Here is a 21865-nt window from a genome sequence, read left to right as displayed (position 1 = left end):
CTTTAAAATTGTAGGAGACACTTTCTTCTAACAGACCAAAATACACCCAAAATCTAGTCTGTGGCACTGATCTATGCAGCAGCCTGATCATATTTGATCATATACTGTTTTTTGTTTTGTTTTGTTTTTTATCTTTTTTTCTTTTTTCTTTCTTTCCCTTTCTTTTCCCCCATTTCAGGACTCTTCTGATTTGCTTAGTGTATATTTTTCTGGGGTCATTGTTCCCCTGTTAACATTTTGTTCTCTCATTCATCTATTCTCCTCTGGACAAAATGACAAGACGGAAAAAATCACCTCAACAAAAAGAACAAGAGGCAGTACCGACTGCCAGGGACCTACTCAACATGGACATTAGTATGATGTCGGAGCTAGAGTTCAGAACGACGATTTTAAAGATACTGGCTGGGCTTGAAAAAAGCATGGAAGATATTAGAGGAACACTTTCTGGAGAAATAAAAGAACTAAAATCTAACCAAGTCAAAATCAAAAAGGCTATTAATGAGGTGCAATAAAAAATGGAGGCTCTAACTGCTAGGATAAATGAGGCAGAAGAGAGAATTAGTAATATAGAAGACCAAATGATAGAAAATAAAAAAGCTGAGAAAAAGAGAGATAAACAATTATTGGATCACGAGGGCAGAATTCAAGAGATAAGTGATACTATAAGACAAAACAGCATTAGAATAATTGGGATCCCAGAAAAAGAAGAAAGAGAGAGAGCGGCAGAAGGTATAATGGAGCAAATTATAGCAGAGAACTTCCCTAATTTGGGGAAGGAAACAGGCAACAAAATCCAGGAAGCACAGAGAACCCCCTCAAAATCAATAAAAAGAGGTCAACAACACAACATCTAATAGTAAAACATACGAGTCTCAGAGACAAAGAGAAAATTCTGAAAGCAGCTTGGGAGAAGAATTCTGTAACCTACAGTGGTAGAAACATAGAGACCTGGCAGGCCAGAAAGGACTGGCATGATATATTGAAAGCACTAAATGAGAAAAATATGCAGCCAAGAATACTATATCCACCTGGGCTGTCACTGAAAATAGAAGGAGAGATAAAAAGCTTCCAGGACAAACAAAAACTAAAGGAATTTGCAAACACGAACCAGCCCTACAAGAAATCTTGAAAGGGGTCCTCTAAGCAAAGAGAGAGCCTAAAAGCAACATAGACCAGAAAGGAACACAGACAATATACAGTAACAGTCACCTTACAGGCAAAACAATGGCACTAAATTCATACCTTTCAATAGTTACCCTGAATGTAAATGGGCTAAATGCCCAAATCAAAAGACACAGGCTATCAGATTGGAAAAAAAACACGACCCATCGATGTGCTGTCTGCAAGAGACTCATTTTAGACCCAAAGACACCTCTAGACTGAAAGTAAGGGTATGGAAAACCATTTACTATGCTAATGGACACCAAAAGGAAGCTGGGGTGGCAATCCTTATATCAGACAAATTAGATTTTAAACCAATGACTGTAATAAGAGATGAGGAAGGACACTATATCCTACTTAAAGCGTCTATCCAACAAGAAGATCTAACAATTGTAAATATCTATGCCCCTAACATGGGAGAAGACAATTATATAAGGCAATTAATAACAAAAGCAAAGAAATACATGGACAACAATACAATAATAGTGGGGGACTTTAACACCCCCGTCACTGAAATGGACAGATCATCTAAGCAAAAGATCAACAAGGAAATACTTTAAATGACACACTGGACCAAATGGACTTCACAGATAGATTCAGAACATTCCATCCCAAAGCAACAGAATACATATTCTTCTCTAGTGCCCATGGAACATTCTCCAGAATAGATCACATCCTAGGTCACAAATCAGGTCTCAACCGGTACCAAAAGACTGGGATCATTCCCTGTCTATTTTCAGACCACAGTGCTTTGAAACTAGAACTCAATCACAAGAGGAAAGTCGGAAAGAACTCAAATACATGGAGGCTAAAGAGCATCCTACTGAAGAATGAATGGGTCAACCTCGAAATTAAAGAAGTTAAAAAATTCATGGAAACCAATGAAAATGAAAACACAACTGTTCAAAATCTTTGGGATACAGCAAAGGCAGTCCTAAGAGGAAAGTATATAGCAATACAAGCCTTTCCCAAGAAACAAGAGAGGTCTCAAATACACAACCTAACCCTACACCTAAAGGAGCTGGAGAAAGAACAGCAAATAAAGCCTAAACCCAGCAGGAGAAGAGAAATAATAAAGATCAGAGCAGAAATCAATGAAATAGAAACCAAAAGAACAGCAGAACACATCAATGAAACTAGGAGCTGGTTCTTTGAAAGAATTAACAAGATTGATAAACCCCTGGCCAGACTTATCAAAAAGAAAAGAGAACGGACCCAAATAAATAAAATCACGAAGAGGAGAGATCACAACCAACACCAAAGAAATACAAACAATTATAAGAACATATTATGAGCAATTATATACCAGCAAATTAGATAATCTGGAAGAAATGGATGCATTTCTAGAGATGCATCAACTACCAAAACTGAACCAGGAAGAAACAGAAAACCTGAACAGACCTATAACCACTCAGGAAATTGAAGCAGTCATCAAAAATCTTCCAACAAACAAAAGCCCAGGGCCAGATGGCTTCCCAGAGGAATTCCACCAAACATTTAAAGAAGAATGAATATCTATTCTTCTGAAACTGTTCCAAAAATAGAAATGGAAGGAAAACTTCCAAACTCATTTTAGGAGGCCACTATTCTCTTGATCCCCAAACCAGACAAAGACCCCATCCAAAAGGAGAATTACATACCAGGAGCCTTGATAGACATGGATGCAAAAATTCTCACTGAAATACTAGCCAATAGGATTGGCCAAAAGGATTTTTCACCCCATCCAAAAGGAGAAATACAGACCAATATCCTTGATGAACACGGATGCAAAAATTCTCACCAAAATACTAGCCAATAGGATCCAACAGTACATTAAAAGGATTATTCACCACAACCAAGTGGGATTGATCCCTGGGCTGCAAGGTTGGTTCAACATCTGCAAATCAATCAATGTGATACAATACATTAATAAAAGAAAGAACAAGAACCACATGATCCTCACAATAGATGTAGAAAAAGCATTTGACGAAGTACAGCATCCTTTCTTGATCAAAACTCTTCAGAATATAGGGATGGAGGGCACATACCTCAATATCATAAAAGCCATCTATGAAAAACCCACAGCGAATATCATTCTCAATGGGGAAAAACTGAGAGCTTTCCCCCTAAGGTCAGGAACACGGCAGGGATGTCCACTATCACCACTGCTATTCAACATAGTACTAGAAGTCCTAGCCACAGCAATCAGACAACAAAAAGAAATCAAAGGCATCCGAATCGGCAATGAAGTCAAACTCTCACTCTTTCCAGATGATATGATACTTTTTGTGGAAAATCCAAAAGATTCCACCCCAAAACTGCTAGAACTCATACAGGAATTCAGTAAAGTGGCAAGATATAAAAGCAATGCACAGAAATCAGGGGCATTCATATACACCAACAAGAAGACAGGAGAAAGAGAAATTAAGGAGTCAGTCCCATTTACAATTGCACCCAAAACCATAAGATACCTAGGAATAAATCTAACCAAAGAGGCAAAGAATCTGTACTCAGAAAATTATAAAATACTCATGAAAGAAATTGAGGAAGACACAAAGAAATGAAAAATGTTCCATGCTCATGGATTGGAAGAACAAATATTGTGAAGATGTCAATGCTACCTAGAGCAATCTACACATTCAATGCAATCCCTATCAAAGTACCATCCACTTTTTTCAAAGAAATGGAACAAATAATCCTAAAATTTGTATGGAACCAGAAAAGACCCCGCATAGCCGGAGGAATATTGAAGAAGAAAAGCAAAGCCGGCGGCATCACAATTCCGGACTTCCAGCTCCATTACAAAGCTGTTATCATCAAGACAGTATGGTACTGGCACAAAAAGAGACACATAAATCAATGGAACAGAATAGAGAGTCCAGAAATGGACCCTCAACTCTATGGTCAACTCATCTTTGACAAAACAGGAAAGAATGTCCGATGGAAAAAAGACAGTCTCTTCAACAAATGGTGGGAAAATGGGACAGCCACATGCAGAAGAATGAAACTGGACCATTTCCTTACACCACACCCAAAAATAGACTCCAAATGGTTGAAAGACCTCAATGTGAGACAAGAGTCCATCAAAATCCTAAAGGAGAACACAGGCAGCAACCTCTTTGACCTCAGCCACAGCAACTTCTTCCTAGAAACATCGCCAAAGGCAAGGGAAGCAAGGGCAAAAATGAACTCTTGGGACTTCATCAAGATAAAAAGCTTTTGCACAGCAAAGGAAACAGTCAACAAAACCAAAAGACAACCGACAGAATGGGAGAAGATATTTGCAAATGACATATCAGATAAAGGGCTAGTATCCAAAATCTATAAAGAACTCATCAAACTCAACACCCAAAGAACAAAGAATCCAATCAAGAAATGGGCAGAAGACATGGACAGACATTTTTCCAAAGAAGACATCCAAATGGCCAACAGACACATAAAAAAGTGCTCAGTATCGCTCGGCATCAGGGAAATCCAAGTCAAAACCTCAATGAGATACCACCTCACACCAGTCAGAATGGCTAAAATTAACAAGTCAGGAAACAACAGATGTTGGCGCGGATGCAGAGAAAGGGGAACCCTCCTTGGGAATGCAAGCTGGTGTAGCCATTCTGGAAAACAGTATGGAGGTTCCTAAAAAGTTGAAAATAGAGGTACTATACAACCCAGAAATTGCACTACTGGGTATTTACCCCAAAGATACAAAAGTAGGGATCCAAAGGGGTACGTACACCCCAATGTTTATAGCAGCAATGTCCACAATAGCCAAACTGTGGAAAGAGCCAAGATGTCCATCGACAGAAGAATGGATAAAGAAGAAGTGGTATATATATACAATGGAATATTATGCAGCCATCAAAAGGAATGAAATCTTGCCATTTGCAATGATGTGGATGGAACTGGAGGGTATTATGCTGAGTCAAATAGGTGAATCAGAGAAAGACATGTATCACATTATCTCACTGATATGAGGAATTCTTAATCTCAGGAAAGAAACTGAGGGTTGCTGGATTGGTGGGGGGTGGGAGGGATGGGGTGGCTGGGTGATAGACATTTCGGAGGCTATGTGCTATGGCGAGCGCTGTGAGTTGTGTAAGACTGATGAATCACAGACCTGTACCTCTGAAACACATAATACATTACATGTTAAAAAAAAAAAAAGAAGAAGAAGAAGATAGCAGGAAGGGAAAAATGAAGTGGGGGAAATCGGAGGGTGAGACGAACCATGAGAGAGTTTTGACTCTGAGAAACAAACTGAGGGTTCTAGAGGGGAGGGCGTGGGGGGATGGGTTAGCCTGGTGATGGGTATTAAAGTGGTCACGTACTGAATGGAGTACTGGGTGTTATACACAAACAATGAATCATGGAACACTACATCAAAAACTGATTATGTAATGTATGGTGATTAACATAACATAATTAAATAAAATTAAAAAAAAAAAAAAGAAAGAAAGCAAAGGCTGAGAAAACTTTCCAGAATAAAGGAAACAAAGGAGACAAGACAACTCCGTTCAATGTATGATCCTGGTCTGGGGAAAAAATTAGCTTAAAATTATTTACTGGGACAACTGAGAAAATGTGAATTTAAATTTGGAATGTGGCTTATGTTATATCATTATTAAGATACCTGTTTTTGGGCGCCTGGGTGGCTCAGTTGGTTAAGCGACTGCCTTCGGCTCAGGTCATGATCCTGGAGTCCCTGGATCGAGTCCCGCATCGGGCTCCCTGCTCGGCAGGAAGTCTGCTTCTCCCTCTGACCCTCCCCCCTCTCATGTGCTCTCTCTCTCAAATAAATAAATAAAATCTTAAAAAAAAAAAAAAGATACCTGTTTTTGATAACAACCATGATTATTAAAGAGAATGCTGTTTGGGGTGCCTGGGTGGCTCAGTCATTAAGTGTGTGCCTTTGGCTCAGGTCATGATTCCAGGGTCCTGGGATCGAGCCCCATATCAGGCTCTCTGCTCTGTGGGAAGCCTGCTTCTCCCTCTCCCACTCCCCCTGCTTGTGTTCCCTCTCTCACTATGTCTCTCTCTGTCAAATAAATTTTAAAAATCTTAAAAAAAAAAAAAAAGAGAATGCTGTTCTTAGGAACATACCCAAATATTTCAGGGTAAAAGGGCTTAATGTCTCCAACTTACAAATAATTCTGAAAGAAAAAGTTTGCAATAAAAATAGATTCACAGAATGATAGTGAATGGTGCAAGACATAAATAAATATGATTCTCAATAAAGGGCATAGGGCGTTTCCTGTACCATTCTTGACACTTTCATGTAAATTTGAAATTATGTCAAGACAAAAATGTTATTTACCCAAATGCTAAAAGGAAAAGATTTCTGGGAGTGACTTGGCCATCCACAATGCCCAAACCCCAACCTGAGTGACTGATCTGTATCAAGTAGGAAGTATAGGATGTTAAAATGTATCAGCTACTGAACAAAATGGTGTTTACCAGATGAGGTAAAGCTGATGCTAACAGAAATATGGTGACACCAGAACACCACATGGTACAGCTGGGAACTACACTTATCGTGGTGAGCAGAGTAATATGCAGAATTGTTGAATCATTATGTTGTATACCTGAAACCAATATAACATTTTATGTTAATCATACTTCAAATTTTTTTAAAGGTAAAAGTTCTGTACTAATTTTTTAGACCCAACTTTACTTGACATGAAAGGGAATAACTATGCCTGAGCCATCATATTGGAATGGGTAGGAACTCAGCCAGCTGTGTTTCCTTTTGGCCTTCTAATTTAAAGTCAATATTTTAATAATCTCTTTGACTCTCTAGTTGGTTGCTCTCAGGCTGCAAATGGACCACCACCAATATGTAATTAAAGGAGAATAACAAATAGTTAGAATATAGATTACACAGGTGCTGACTTACCAATGCAAACGTTGTAGCAGAAGATTAAGCTCCCAGGAGGCTGGAGGTGTGTGTCTCTGCTTATTGCCATCATAATTCATTAATGGTCAAAGTAAAGCTGAGATCAATATTCCTGCAGTCCACAGGAATGAGAAAAAATTATCAGCACCAAAATAAGATACAAAGACAGTCGCAAAATGTTTCTCCCTACATAATTAAGAAACTGGTCACTGTCATGAATTTTAAAACTTAACAGATTCTCTTAGGTGTTCTATGTTCAAGAGGTGACACAGCTTAAAGGATCTTGAAAAGAATTGTTATTCCCCTAGATAAGACCACATGCAAAAAGAGAGAAAAAGAAGTCATCTTTTTTTCCATCTTGGTGGTAAAGAAATAAAAAGGAAGGATGCTAGGATACGTTAAGCACCACAGAAGGAAAGATAGCATGTAATGCTCTCACAAGAAGCTCAATCCTGAAATATAGTGGAAGAGGATGAACAAATAAACATTTTAGATCTACGCCTAAACCAACAGCTCCAATGCCAATTCTTGGGCCCCAGCAAAGGGGATCAAATTCAGCAGGACTATGTTTAGAACCAGGGAATCTGCATTTTAACAAGTATTACAAGTATCTTAACAGGTATTTCTTTGAGAAATAGTAAAAGAGGTACAATACTTAGTGTTAAGAGTAGTAAATACACCTTATAAATAAATTAAGCAGTATAGATGAAATGGTACAAAGAAGCTTATGATGATTCCTCCCAACCCCAGTCATCTCCTGTAAACACTGTTTTAAACATTTCTGCTTTTAGTTCTTCTGGTTGCAAACAGCCCCAACCCATCCCCCAACTTTAAGAACTAAATACTGACTGCTCTTTTACACTATGGTTATATTTCAGATAAATAAGGATAATGAATATTTGAAATAGTGTAATTGGCCTATTGGGTAAGTACTTGTTTTGTGCAAAATTTGAAATAGTTTAACTCCTGCCAAGAGTAATCAAGAATTGCATAATTTAAAGCTAGCAGGCAGTGTGTATGGCAACTGTGTTTATCTGTGTGGCTATGGGGCATATGCCACTTTAGCCAGTAATCAGAAGTACAGTGGAACTTGTAATTACACCCTCCTGGATAGTGGGAATTTGGATATGACAAGTTTGGTGACTGGCTCCTGTCCTCTTGCAGCTGGCTCATCGTGCTCATTTTGTTAACTCTGCACTAAGTTGACTCCACATGTTAGGTGACTGAATTTTTTGGATCTCACTTAGGAAGTTATGGCAGAGTTTTACTTGCACCTGCCATCATTTAACAGTAGCTTATGAACCATGCTGTTATTTAAATGCACAAGAACGAGACATGATTCAAGTAACTTTTATGTTAGTTTAATCTTTAGAGTTATAATTTTAAAATAGTTTTTATCCAGTAACAAGGTCATCTAAGCTTTCATTCAGTGGGAGCAAAAACCCAATTCTGAGGGCGCCTGGGTGGCTCAGATCGTTGGGCGTCTGCCTTCGGCTCAGGTCATGATCCCGGAGTCCTGGGATCAAGTCCCACATCGGGCTCCCGGCTCGGCGGGGAGCCTGCTTCTCCCTCTGACCCTCTCCCCTCTCATGCTGTTTCTCTCTCGCTCGCTCTCTAAAAAGTAAATAAATAAAATATTAAAAAAAAAAAAAAACCCAATTCTGAGAATTTTTTTTTGGAACAGAAGTTAAATGAAATAAAATACTGTAAGGAGGCCACAATCACACTATTGATTTTGGAGAGAGTACTCTGTGAAATATTAGAGATAATTCTGAGAAAATTTAAAAGAGTATTAAAGCATATACAACTTGAAGTTTGCAAAGATGATCTTATAATCGGGCATGAATATTGGAATGGGAAAAAATGCCATGGCTGTAACATCATTGGCACCATACTGTGTCCTTAAGCTATAGACATTGCTGATACCTGTGCTCTGAGATTGTGCCCCAGGATCTTACATGTATGCCTATGAAAAACCACTCATGAATTATGCATTCTTTGAATATATGGGGTGTTTGGAAAATCGTTCCTCTTTTCAATTTCTTGGTTGTAAATGGCCTCCAGTTATGAAATAATAAGAATTCAGCTCATTTTTGTTATCTTCTTCTTCCTCCCAACTCCTCTGAGTTTGGGGTATTCACTATCATTGTTTTTAAGTTTTGTTTTGGTTACCCTTGTTAACTTTAAATAGTATGCTATGCTATGCCTCAATTTCTCATTCTAAAAACTTGAATCACTATCTTGACTTCCCATTATAGAAGTTGTGGGTTATCAGTGATACTATCTTTCTTCTCCTATTTCCTTCATTTTCCACTTTCCACCTTCTGTCAGCTATACTTTTATATTATGAAGATTAATGTTTGCTTTTTTTTCCCTGCAACATAACCAAGATCTTCCTTAGTTTGTCCTTAGGGTGACTGTAAGAGTTTAAAATCAATCAGAGTACTTACATTAAGACTATATCAATATTGTACACTACCAAGCTAAGTACCATGTTAGGACTATTTCCTTTTCTATGAGGGCAATGTCATAAACTCTCTTCTACTTCAAAGGAAAATGTTTTAGCACCATGTGCTGGTCTTTCTCTGACACTCCATATAATATATTATAATTCTTCAAAATTGGATAATAGTCTTAATTAGCCTTTTGTTTTTCTGGATTTCTTAATTGCCTGTCTTTATTGACTAAATATATACTTTTTCTGAAGGTTTTCTTCTTGGTTTGTTGATTGGTTTCTTTTCTTTTTTTAGATTTTACTTATTTATTTGACAGAGAGAGAGAGAGTGCACATGCACAAGCAGGGGGAGTGGGAGAGGAAGAAGCAGGGAGCCCAACTCGGGGATCAATCGGGGAATCCAGGATCATGACCTGAGCTGAAGGCAGACGCTTAACTGAGCCACCCACGTGCCCCAGTTGGTTGATTTTCATTCTCTCAATCACATTATGAACTGCATGGAGTTCTCTTTTGCCCCGGAACACTTACCTTTGGAGCTATTCATTCTCCTGCCCCCAAATGGAAGATTTTAGGGGCGCCTGAGTGCCTCAGTCAGTTAAGCTTCTGACTCTTGATTTCGGCTCAGGTCTTAATCTCAGGATCGTGAGTTCAAGCCCCATATTGGGCTCCACGCTGGATGTGGAGCTTACTTTAAAAAAAAAAAAAAGGAAGATTTTATATCATATTTGACTTCCTTTTCCTGTGTTAGATCCCTTGAATTCTTCTTTGTTGGATAACCTCCTCATTCTGCTGGAATACATATTCAAGTAACTTCTTAAGAGAGGGCTCCCGGGAAATAAACTTTCCTAGTCCTGGTTTATGTGAAATGCCTATGTTCTACTCTCACAGTTGATTGAAAGGTTGGGCTGAGTATGGAAATTAGTTTCAAATTCAATTTCCCCCAGAACTGAAAGGACTACTCTATTTTAATCTTTTAGCAGCCAGAGATGTTAATGAGAATTTGGCTGCCCAATTTTCACTCCTCTGTAGGTGGTCTAATTTTTCCCTCTGGAAGCTTTTAGAAAATTTTATTTATTCTTGGAGTGCTAAAATTTTATAAAGTTACATCCAAGTGGGTTATTTCCCCCACTTACTATAGTTGGCCCTTAGGAGACTCTTTTAATGTAAAGATGCATGTCCTTTTCCAGGGCATTTTCTTATATGATCCTCCCTCCCTCCCTCCCTCCCTCCCTCCCCCCATCCCTCCCCCCCGAAGACCCCCCCCCCCCTCCCTCCCTCCCTCCCTCCCTCCCTCCCTCTTATGTTAATCCCCATATATTACATCATTAGTTTTAAATGAAGTGTTCCATGATTCATTGTTTGTGCGTAACACCCAGTGCTCCATGCATAATGTGCCCTCCTCAATACCCACCACCAGGCTAACCCATCCTCCCACCCCCCTCCCCTCTAGAACCCTCAGTTTGTTTTTCAGAGTCCATCGTCTCTCATGGTTCGTCTACCCCTCTGATTTCCCCTGCTTCATTCTTCCCCTCCCGCTACCTTCTTCTTCTTTTTTTTTTTTAACATATATCGCATTATTTGTTTCAGAGGTACAGATCTGAGATTCAACAGTCTTGCACAATTCACAGCGCTTACCAGAGCACATACCCTCCCCAGTGTCTATCACCCAGTCACCCCATCCCTCCTCCCACCCCACCCCCTCAGTTTGTTTCCTACAATTAAGAACTCCTAATATCAGTGAGATCATATGATACGTCTTTCTCTGTTTGACTTATTTCACTCAACATAATACCCTCCAGTTACATACACGTCATTGCAAATGGCAAGATCTCATTCCTTTTGATGGCTGCATAATATTCCCTTGTGTATATATACCACCTCTTCTTTATCCATTCATCTGTCGATGGACATCTTGGCTCTTTCCACAGTTTGGCTATTGTGGACATTACTGCTATAAACATCGGGGTGCACGTACCCCTTCGGATTCCTACTTTTGTATCTTTGGGGTAAATACCCAGTAGTGCAATTGCTGGATCATATGGTAGCTCTATTTTCAACTTTTTGAGGAACCTCCATACAGTTTTCCAGAGTGGCTGCACCAGCTTGCATTCCCACCAACAGTGTAGGAGGGTTCCCCTTTCTCTGCATCCGCGCCAACATCTGTTGTTTCCTGACTTGTTAATTTTAGCCATTCTGACTGGTGTGAGGTGGTATCTCATTGAGGTTTTGACTTGGATTTCCCTGATGCCGAGCGATATTGAGCACTTTTCATGTGTCTGTTGGCCATTTGGATGTCTTCTTTGGAAAAATGTCTGTCCATGTCTTCTGCCCATTTCTTGATTGGATTCTTTGTTCTTTGGGTGTTGAGTTTGATGAGTTCTTTATAGATTTTGGATACTAGCCCTTTATCTGATATGTCATTTGCAAATATCTTCTCCCATTCTGTCGGTTGTCTTTTGGTTTTGTTGACTGTTTCCTTTGCTGTGCAAAAGCTTTTTATCTTGATGAAGTCCCAATAGTTCATTTTTGCCCTTGCTTCCCTTGCCTTTGGCGATGTTTCTAGGAAGAAGTTGCTTTGGCTGAGGTCAAAGAGGTTGCTGCCTGTGTTGTCCTTTAGGATTTTGATGGACTCCTGTCTCATATTGAGGTCTTTCAACCATTTGGAGTCTATTTTTGGGTGTGGTGTAAGGAAATGGTCCAGTTTCATTCTTCTGCATGTGGCTATCCAATTTTCCCAACACCATTTGTTGAAGAGACTGTCTTTTTTCCATCGGACATTCTTTCCTGCTTTGTCAAAGATGAGTTGACCATAGAGTTGAGGGTCCATTTCTGGGCTCTCTATTCCGTTCCATTGATCTATGTGTCTGTTTTTGTGCCAGTACCATGCTGTCTTGATGATGACAGCTTTGTAATAGAGCTGGAAGTCCGGAATTGTGATGCCGCTGGCTTTGCTTCTCTTTTTCAACATTCCTCCGGCTATGCGGGGTCTTTTCTGGTTCCATACAAATTTTAGGATGATTTGTTCCATTTCTTTGAAAAAAGTGGATGGTATTTTGATGGGGATTGCATTGAATGTGTAGATTGCTCTAGGTAGCATTGACATCTTCACAATATTTGTTCTTCCAATCCATGAGCATGGAACATTTTTCCATTTCTTTGTGTCTTCCTCAATCTCTTTCATGAGTATTTATTTTATAGTTTTCTGAGTAAAGATCCTTTGTCTCTTTGGTTAGATTTATTCCTAGGTATCTTATGGTTTTGGGTGCAATTGTAAATGGGATCGACTCCTTAATTTCTCTTTCTTCTGTCTTGTTGGTGGTGTATAGGAATGCCACTGACTTCTGTGCATTGATTTTATATCCTGCCACTTTACTGAATTCCTGTATGAGTTCTAGCAGGTTTGGGGTGGAGTCTTTTGGGTTTTCCACATAAAGTATCATATCATCTGCAAAGAGTGAGAGTTTGACTTCTTCTTTGCCAATTTGGATACCTTTGATTTCTTTTTGTTGTCTGATTGCTGTGGCTAGGACTTCTAGTACTATGTTGAATAGCAGTGGTGATAGTGGACATCCCTGCCACGTTCCTGACCTTAGGGGGGAAAGCTCTCAGTTTTTCCCCATTGAGAATGATATTTGCTGTAGGTTTTTCATAGATGGCTTTTATGATATTGAGGTATGTACCCTCGATCCCTATACTCTGAAGAGTTTTGATCAAGAAAGGGTGCTGTACTTTGTCAAAAGCTTTTTCTGCATCTATTGAGAGGATCGTATGATTCTTGTTCTTTCTTTTGTTAATGTATTGTATCACATTGATTGATTTGCGGATGTTGAACCAACCTTGCAGCCCAGGGATAAATCCCACTTGGTCATGGTGAATAATCCTTTTAATGTACTGTTGGATCCTATTGGCTAGTATTTTGGTGAGAATTTTTGCATCCATGTTCATCAGGGATATTGGTCTGTAATTCTCCTTTTTGATGGGGTCTTTGTCTGGTTTGGGGATCAAGGTAATGTTGGCCTCATAAAATGAGTTTGGAAGTTTTCCTTCCATTTCTATTTTTTGGAACAGGTTCAGAAGAATAGGTATTCATTCTTCTTTAAATGTTTGGTAGAATTCCCCTGGGAAGCCATCTGGCCCTGCCTGGGCTTTTGTTTGTTGGGAGATTTTTGATGACTGCTTCAATTTCCTTCGTGGTTATAGGTCTCTTCAGGTTTTCTATTTCTTCCTGGTTCAGTTTTGGTAGTTGATACATCTCTAGGAATGCATCCATTTCTTCCAGGTTATCTAATTTGCTGGCATAGAGTTGCTCATAATATGTTCTTATAATTGTTTGTATTTCTTTGGTGTTGGTTGTGATCTCTCCTCTTTCATTCATGATTTTGTTGATTTGGGTCGTTTCTCTTCTCTTTCTGATAAGTCTGGCCAGGGGTTTATCAATCTTGTTAATTCTTTCAAAGAACCAGCTCCTAGTTTCGTTGATCTGTTCTACTGTTCTTTTGTTTTTATTTCATTGATTTCTGCTCTGATCTTTATGATTTCTCTTCTCCTGCTGGGTTTAGGCTTTATTTGCTGTTCTTTCTCCAGCTCCTTTAGGTGTAGGGTTAGGTTGTGTACTTGAGACCTTTCTTGTTTCTTGAGAAAGGCTTGTATTGCTATATACTTTCCTCTTAGGACTGCCTTTGCTGCATCCCAAAGATTTTGAATAGTTGTGTTTTCATTTTCATTGGTTTCCATGTATTTTTTTAATTCTTCTTTAATTTCCTGGTTGACCCATTCATTCTTCAGTAGGATGCTCTTTAGCCTCCATGTATTTGAGTTCTTTCCGACTTTCCTCTTGTGATTGAGTTCTAGTTTCAAAGCACTGTGGTCTGAAAATAGGCAGGGAATGATCCCAATCTTTTGGTACCGGTTGAGACCTGATTTATGACCTAGGATGTGATCTATTCTGGAGAATGTTCCATGGGCACTAGAGAAGAATGTGTATTCCGTTGCTTTGGGGTGGAATGTTCTGAATATGACTGTGAAGTCCATTTGGTCCAGTGTGTCATTTAAAGTCTTTATTTCCTTGTTGATCTTTTGCTTAGACGATCTGTCCATTTCAGTGAGGGGGTGTTAAATTCCCCCACTATTATTGTATTGTTGTCGATGTGTTTCTTTTCTTTTGTTATTAATTGCCTTATATAATTGGCTGCTCCCATGTTAGGGGCATAGATATTTACAATTGTTAGATCTTCTTGCTGGATAGATCCTTTAAGTAGGATATAATGTCCTTCCTCATCTCTTATTACAGTCTTTGGTTTAAAATCTAATTTGTCTGATATAAGGATTGCCACCCAGCTTTCTTTTGGTGTCCATTAGCATGGTAAATGGTTTTCCATCCCCTCACTTTCAATCTGGGGGTTTCTTTGGGTCTAAAATGAGTCTCTTGCAGACAGCATATCGATGGGTCTTGTTTTTTAATCCAGTCTGATAGCCTGTGTCTTTTGATTGGGGCATTTAGCCCATTTACATTCAGGGTAACTACTGAAAGGAATGAATTTAGTGCCATTGTATTGCGTGTAAGGTGACTGTTACCGTATATTGTCTGTGTTCCTTTCTGGTCTATGTTGCTTTTAGGCCTCTCTTTGCTGAGAGGACCCCTTTCAAGATTTCCTGTAGGGCTGGTTTTGTGTTTGCAAATTCCTTTAGTTTTTGTTTGTCCTGGAAGCTTTTTATCTCTCCTTCTATTTTCAATGACAGCCTAGCTGGATATAGTATTCTTGGCTGCACAGTTTTCTCATTTAGTGCTCTGAATATATCCTGCCAGTCCTTTCTGGCCCTGCCAGGTCTCTGTGGATAGGTCTGTTGCCCATCTAATGTTTCTACCCTTGTAGGTTACATATCTCTTCTACCGAGCTGCTTTCAGGATTTTCTCTTTGTCTATGAGACTCGTAAGTTTTCCTATTAGATTTCGGGGTGTTGACCTATTTTTATTGATTTTGAGAGGGGTTCACTGTGCTTCCTGGATTTTCATGCCTGTTTCCTTCCCCAAATTAGGGAAGTTCTCTGCTATAATTTGCTCCATTATACCTTCTGGCCCTCTCTCTCTTTCTTCTTCTTCTGGGATCCCAATTATTCTAATGTTTCATCTTATGGTATCGCTTATCTCTCGAATTCTGCCCTCGTGATCCAGTAGTTGTTTATCTCTCTTTTTCTCAGCTTCTTTATTTTCCATCATTTCATCTTCTATACTACTGATTCTCTCTTCTGCCTCATTTATTCTAGCAGTTAGCGCCCCCATTTTTGATTGCACCTCATTAATAGCCTTTTTGATTTCTGCTTGGTTGGATTTTAGTTCTTTTACTTCTCCAGAAAGGGTTTCTCTAATAACTTCCATATTTTTTTCAAGCCCAGCTAGTATCTTTAAAGTGATGATTCTGAACTCTAGATCTGACATCGTACTAATGTTCGTACTGAGTAGGTCCCTGGCAGTCGGTACTACCTCTTGTTCTTTTTGTTGAGGTGATTTTTTCCGTCTTGTCATTTTGTGCAGAGGAGAATAGATTAATGAGAGAACAAAATGCTAGCAGAGTAACCACGTCCCCAGAAAATATACTCTAAACAAATCAGAAAAGACCTGAAGCAGTGGGAAAAGAAAGAGAGAAAAAAGAGAAAGAAGAAAAAGATAAAGATGAAAACAAAAACAAACAAAACCAAACAACAACAACAACAAAAAAAACCAGAATGTGATCAAATATGATCAGGCTGGTATATAGATCAGTGCCACACACTAGATATGGGGTGTATTTTGGTCTTTTAGGAGAAAGTGCCTCCCAAAATTTTAAAGAAAGAAAAACTTATATATGTACAAAAATAAGGGTTGATATGATGAAGGGGTGGAATATGACTGTAAAGATGGAAATTATAAAAAATTTTATAAAAGGAATTGATAGGAAGTTGTTTGAAAAATGAAAGAAGAGGATTTAAAAAAAAAAAAGAAAAAAAAAGGGAGAGGATGTGATCAGGCAGGGGAATAGAAAACACCATATACTAGAGATTTAGGGTATATTTTGATCTGTTAGAAGAAACTATCTCAAAATTTTAAAGAGAGAACAACTTATATATATAAGCCAAAAATACAGGTAACTACTATGAAGGGATAAAATATGACTCTAAAAATGAAAAATAAAAATGTTTCTTTTTTAAAAAAAAGGGATTGATAAGATGTTGGTTGAAAAAGGGAAAAAGAAAAATTAAAAAAAAAAAAGGAAAAAGACAGTTAAAAAAAATTAACTTTGAAAGACTAAAGAATCATGGTAAAAAAGCCGTGAATTCTATGTGCAGTAGTCCCCTAGCGCTGGAGTTCTGCCATTCTCATTGATCGGTAAACTTGGTCTTGGCCGGCTGTTCTCGCTGACCTTCTGGGGAGGGGCCTGTTGCCGTGGTTTCCAAATGTCTCTGCCGGAGGCGGAATTGCCCCGCCCTTGCCCGGTCCGGGCTAAGTAATCTGCTCGGGTTTGCTCTCCGGGGCTTTTGTTCCCTGCGAGCTTTCCGTACAGCTTTGGAGGTGGAGAGTGAAAATGGCGGCCTCCTAATCTCTGCCCCAGAGGAGCCGAGAACTCGGGGCCCGCTCCTCAGTGAGCCCCCAGAGAAAAGCCGTCAGTCACTCCCGTCTCCCCGGTCTCCGGCCGCACTCCGTGCTCACCTGGCCTGTAACAGCGTTTCTATCTCCGGCACTCGACCCCGTGTGGAGTCGCCAAACCCAGCAGATCCCTGCGGTGCACTCCCGCGCGGCTCCTCCCGGGGGAGGAAGGTGAGTCTCCCCGGATCTGCCGCTTTTTGGGTCCCTGCTGGAGGAGCAGTGGCCCGTCTGTGCCGCGGATCACGGTTTATGGCCACCCCGAGCTGCGAGCCCGCGCCTGGGCTCCGCCTCTGCAGCCGGCTTCCCTGCTCCGTTACCTGGGAGCTCTGCCACACTCAGGCACCCCCGGTCTTTCTGTGACCCCGAGGGTCCTGAGACCACACTGTCCCGGAGGGTTCCACCCCCCGCTTAGCCACCAGAGTGACGTCCCTCGGCGGAGCAGACTTTTAAAAGTTCCGATTTTGTGCTCCGTGGTTCTATCACTTGCCAGAAGCGGCCGACGGAGGCCCCTCCCCCGCCGTCTATCCTCCCGAATATCGCCTCGGATTCACTTCTCCGCACATCCTACCTTCCAGAAAGTGGTCGCTTTTCTGTTGAGAGAGTTGTTGCTATTCCTTTCTTCGATCTCCTGTTGGGTTTGTAGGTGTTCAGAATGGTTTGATCCCTATCCAGCTGAATTCCTGAGAGGAGACGAAATCCAGGTCTCCTACTCCTCTGCCATCTTGCTCCCTTATATGATTTTTCTTTTACCATTCTCTACCTTTCTGGATCTCATATTACTTAGCTGTTGGATTTCTTAGACAGGTTTTTATATCTCCTCTTTTCTTTCATATTTCCCATCAGTGGTGGAGAATGCTATTTGTACCTCAACATCTTCTCTACTGTCATCTTCTTTGTTCACATCAGTTCATTAAAATAATAATACTATTATTAACGAATGTGTCAGACTGGAGCAGAATCTTGGCTTTTACCACTCTGATCCAGAGACATGCCCACACAACTGCTGTTGTAGGTAGCATCCTCTTGGAGAGTTGATGCTGAATCTGTCAGGGGATGGATTTAAAAACAAAAGAAAACAAAAAAAACTTACTGAAGTCCAATTGTAGTATTGCTTTCCCTTCTGCCAGGCTCATCAGTCTCTCATAGATAAAATTAAATTGGTCTGGCATAATTTGTACTTCACAAAATCACGTTGATTACTACCCAGTGCCTTGTGCTCTTCTAGGCGGTCGCAAATTGATTGTTTGGTGATTTGTTCTTGTATCTTCCCAGGTATCCAAGATAAGCTGAATAGTCTATAATTACTACAGTTGTGCTTTTCCCTGTTAAAAAAAAAAAAAAAAAGCAGGTACTCCATCTGCTGATTCCACTTGTCAGGACCTTCTCCTGTCCAACCTTCCTTTTCTAAAATAAAGGCTGGTGGTCTTGCAATTACATTTGCCAATTCCTTAAGTACCCTGGGATGCAAGTAATCAGGCCCTGCTGATTTGAATGTCCTGAGCTCTCTGAAGTGCTCTTCAATCACTTCTGTCCTCTTATTTGCCTTTGTACCTCCAATAAGATGACACTGAATCTGGTTTAGTTTCCTTATCATTGCTGATTAAAAAGAAAAAAAAATGGGTTAAAAGCATAGTGAAAACCTCTGCTATTACAGTTATTTGTTAATAGTTTTTATCAGTACTTGTTAATGGTTTTGTTTTGTTGATAGTTTTAATGACCGTATTTTGCATCTTATAAATTCCTTCCTGTATTCCAACTTCTCTCATTCTCGGCTTCCTTCCTTTTTCCCTCCCCACTCCACCCTCTCCCTTCTTAAATTTCTTATACAGGGTAAAGTAAGGGGAAGGGAGGAAAAACAAAAGAGACACCGAGCTCCATATAATTTTATAGCAGAGACATTTACTAATCACAAAATACCCACATGCTCCATCAAATTTCCTAGCCTGCTTATAGTTGGGACAAGAGGCATGTGACCAGTTCTGGTCAATAGGTACTCAGGAGCCATGAGTTAGTTCCCCATTGTCCTCTTTCCTCCTGCCCCACTAAACTGGAAGCCACATGTTCTAGATGGTGTACTAACAAAATGCAAGTGACCTGGACCGCTGAGTCACCACTAAACAGAGGCAGCACTGGGGAGCCATCAGAACCCCAGAGGACCATGTGTTAAGCTGCTAAAGTTTTCAGGTTTGCTTCTGCAGCAGAACCTACCCTATCTTCACTAATAACAGAACTGATTTCTGGATTAGTCTGATTATGCTAGGTTTTCCTAAGGGAACGAATTAACCCTGAAATTTAAGTGGCTTAACATAGCAAAGATTTATTTATTTTTTTTTTAAGATTTTATTTATTTATCCATGACAGACAGAGAGAGAGAGGCAGAGGCAGAGGGAGAGGCAGGCTCTCCAAGGAGCAGGGAGCCCAATGTGGGGCTCGATCCCACGACCCCAGGATCATGACCTGAGCCGAAGGCACATGCTTAACCATCTGAGCCACCCAGGCGCCCGCAAAGGTTTATTCTTATTTGTGGTATGCGGTGGATATTCTCCAAAGAGGGTCCCCAGTGACTCTTCTCTCCTGGAATCACACCCTTGGACAGTAACCTTCCTCTGCCTCTGCACTGATCCCATGACTCACAAGAAAATGTAGCAGAAGTGATACTGTGACAGTTCTCAGCCTCAAGCTTAGGAAATCCCAACAGCCTCTGTATTTGAAGTCACTCATGATATAAAAGTCTGGCCATCCTACTGCAGAGAGAGGCCACACACAGATGCCTAGAGAATGAGACCCCATGTGGAGAAGCACTGAGGTACCAGATGTGACTAAAGAAGCCATCTTCAGTTCAATTCCATTCAGGCCTTCCAAGGACTCCAGCCCCAGCCACCATTTGACTACAAATCACAGGAAACCCAAAATGAGAAGAGCAGAACTGTCCAGCAGAGACCAGCCAACTCACAGGGTTGTGAGACATAACAATAAATTGTTTTAAGCCATTCTGTATGGGATGGCTTATTAGGCAGCAATTGCTAAGAGAAGCATGGTAGACAGGCAGTGTTGGTATATGGGGACATTCACAGAAACACGTTGATACAGGTTGTGTCTTACATTTTCTATCTGTACCACTGGGAACACATGACTTCCTTTACTGCAGTGGCAAGGCAAGAGAGGGCTGGGCATTGCATATCAATTTTTAAATGCTTCCATCTCTGTTCCCAGTTCATTGGCCCATGAGAAATGTCAACGAGTAAGCAGAAATTCAGTCAGCATTAAATGTCCCTGCCACAGAATGTGCCACTTAAAATTTGTCTTTTTTCCCCCTTAGTATTATAACAAGATTTATCCGGGAATCATCCAACTATCTTTCCAAAAATTGTAAACAGTGGTGTGCAGGACTGGCTCATAGAGCTCAGAAGAGCCCACTGAACATACCTCCCCTTAGTTCTGCATTCTGTGATGCCATGTTGGTAGAATGCAATCAGTCATGGTGGAAATATTTACACCACAGAAACTGGTCAATGCTGTTAAGTCAGGGCTCTCTTGCCTGAGACCTGTTTGTTATATATTTATCAGACCACTCACTAGCTATACAAGTTCCAAAATATACCTATTATCCAGCTATAATAAATGAATTATTCATTTATTATAGGTAGAATTTTAAAAACTCACCATCAATGGTTTTATCTTTTTTTTTTTAAGATTTATTTATTTATGAGAGACATACAGAGAGAGAGAGAGACACAGAGAGAGAGAGAGGCAAGGGAGAAGCAGGCTCCCCACTGAGCAGGGAGCCAGATGTGGAACTCGAACCCAGAATTCTGAGATCATGACCTGAGCTGAAGGCAGACACTTAACCATGTGAGCCACCCAGGAGCCCTGGTTTTATCTTTCTATTCCATATATCAAATAACAGCTGAACCTATGAATTGAAGATGTTTGCACAAACCTGAGTAACCTTTAATAATAATAAAAAAGATGACAACTTGAAGCTTTCTATATGTAATCAGGCTGCACCTATTTTTATAGTTAACATCACTTTTGTACAGTATGGGAAACGTTGCCATAATGTAAGTACAAAACGTACCTATTTTCATTCAGCATCAATAAGGATGTAATCCCTCCAGTAATTATTACATCTAATAACATTATCTTAGCTACTGATTTATTCTGGAAGCTTCAGTACTATTTAGGCTTTAGAGTTTATAAAAACAAATTGTCTCTTTTAAACTTTGTTGAAAGAGTTAACTCAGCTTCCTGTTCCAGTTCATCACCTCTTGCTCTCCTAGCCTTCACCCTCCACACACAATTGAGAGAAAGGCCATCAATAAGGTTCAAGCCTCTATTACAGGATATGAAGCAATAACATTTTAAATAGCACCTTGGAGGCCTGAAGGAGTTAATACATCTTTCAGCAGTGCCTACTTTACAGCTCTGGAGTATTCTGGATCCTGAAAACCTGGATCATTATTTATTAAAAGCATGAGAAAGATCCAGTTGGAGGGAAAGCCTCACTCACCAAGCAAGAAGAAAGGATATGCTTACAAATGACATTTGAAAATAAGATGACCAGAAACCTTTTGCTATAAGTAACAAGGGATTTGAACTTGATCCATGCCTACTTATATGGTAAAATAAAATACAAAATGGTTCTGAAATCAAGGACACAAGTCATCTTTAAAATGCTGCTTCCTAGGTAAAACCCAGTGAGACCACCTATGGATAATTTTTTAAAAAAAGATTTTATTTGAGAGAGAGAGCAAGAATG

The 21865-nt window shown here is 39.9% G+C and overlaps 1 long non-coding RNA gene across 1 annotated transcript; it reads right to left on the bottom strand.

Moving 5' to 3' along the window:
• Positions 1-6379: 6379 nt before the first annotated feature.
• LOC118027162 lies at positions 6380-10140 on the bottom strand. Its single transcript, XR_004683781.1, has 3 exons — positions 10014-10140; positions 7031-7142; positions 6380-6719 (listed from the first exon to the last, which is right to left on the bottom strand). It is a non-coding gene; the product is annotated as an uncharacterized LOC118027162 (long non-coding RNA).
• Between the last annotated feature and the right edge of the window lie 11725 nt (positions 10141-21865).

This window comes from Mirounga leonina, unplaced genomic scaffold (assembly GCF_011800145.1).
Source record: "Mirounga leonina isolate KUSES-001 unplaced genomic scaffold, KU_Mleo_1.0 Mir_363, whole genome shotgun sequence".
Lineage (NCBI taxonomy): Eukaryota > Metazoa > Chordata > Mammalia > Carnivora > Phocidae > Mirounga > Mirounga leonina.
Note: the sequence above shows the minus strand (reverse complement) of the source record. Positions and strands in the feature narration are given on the sequence as shown.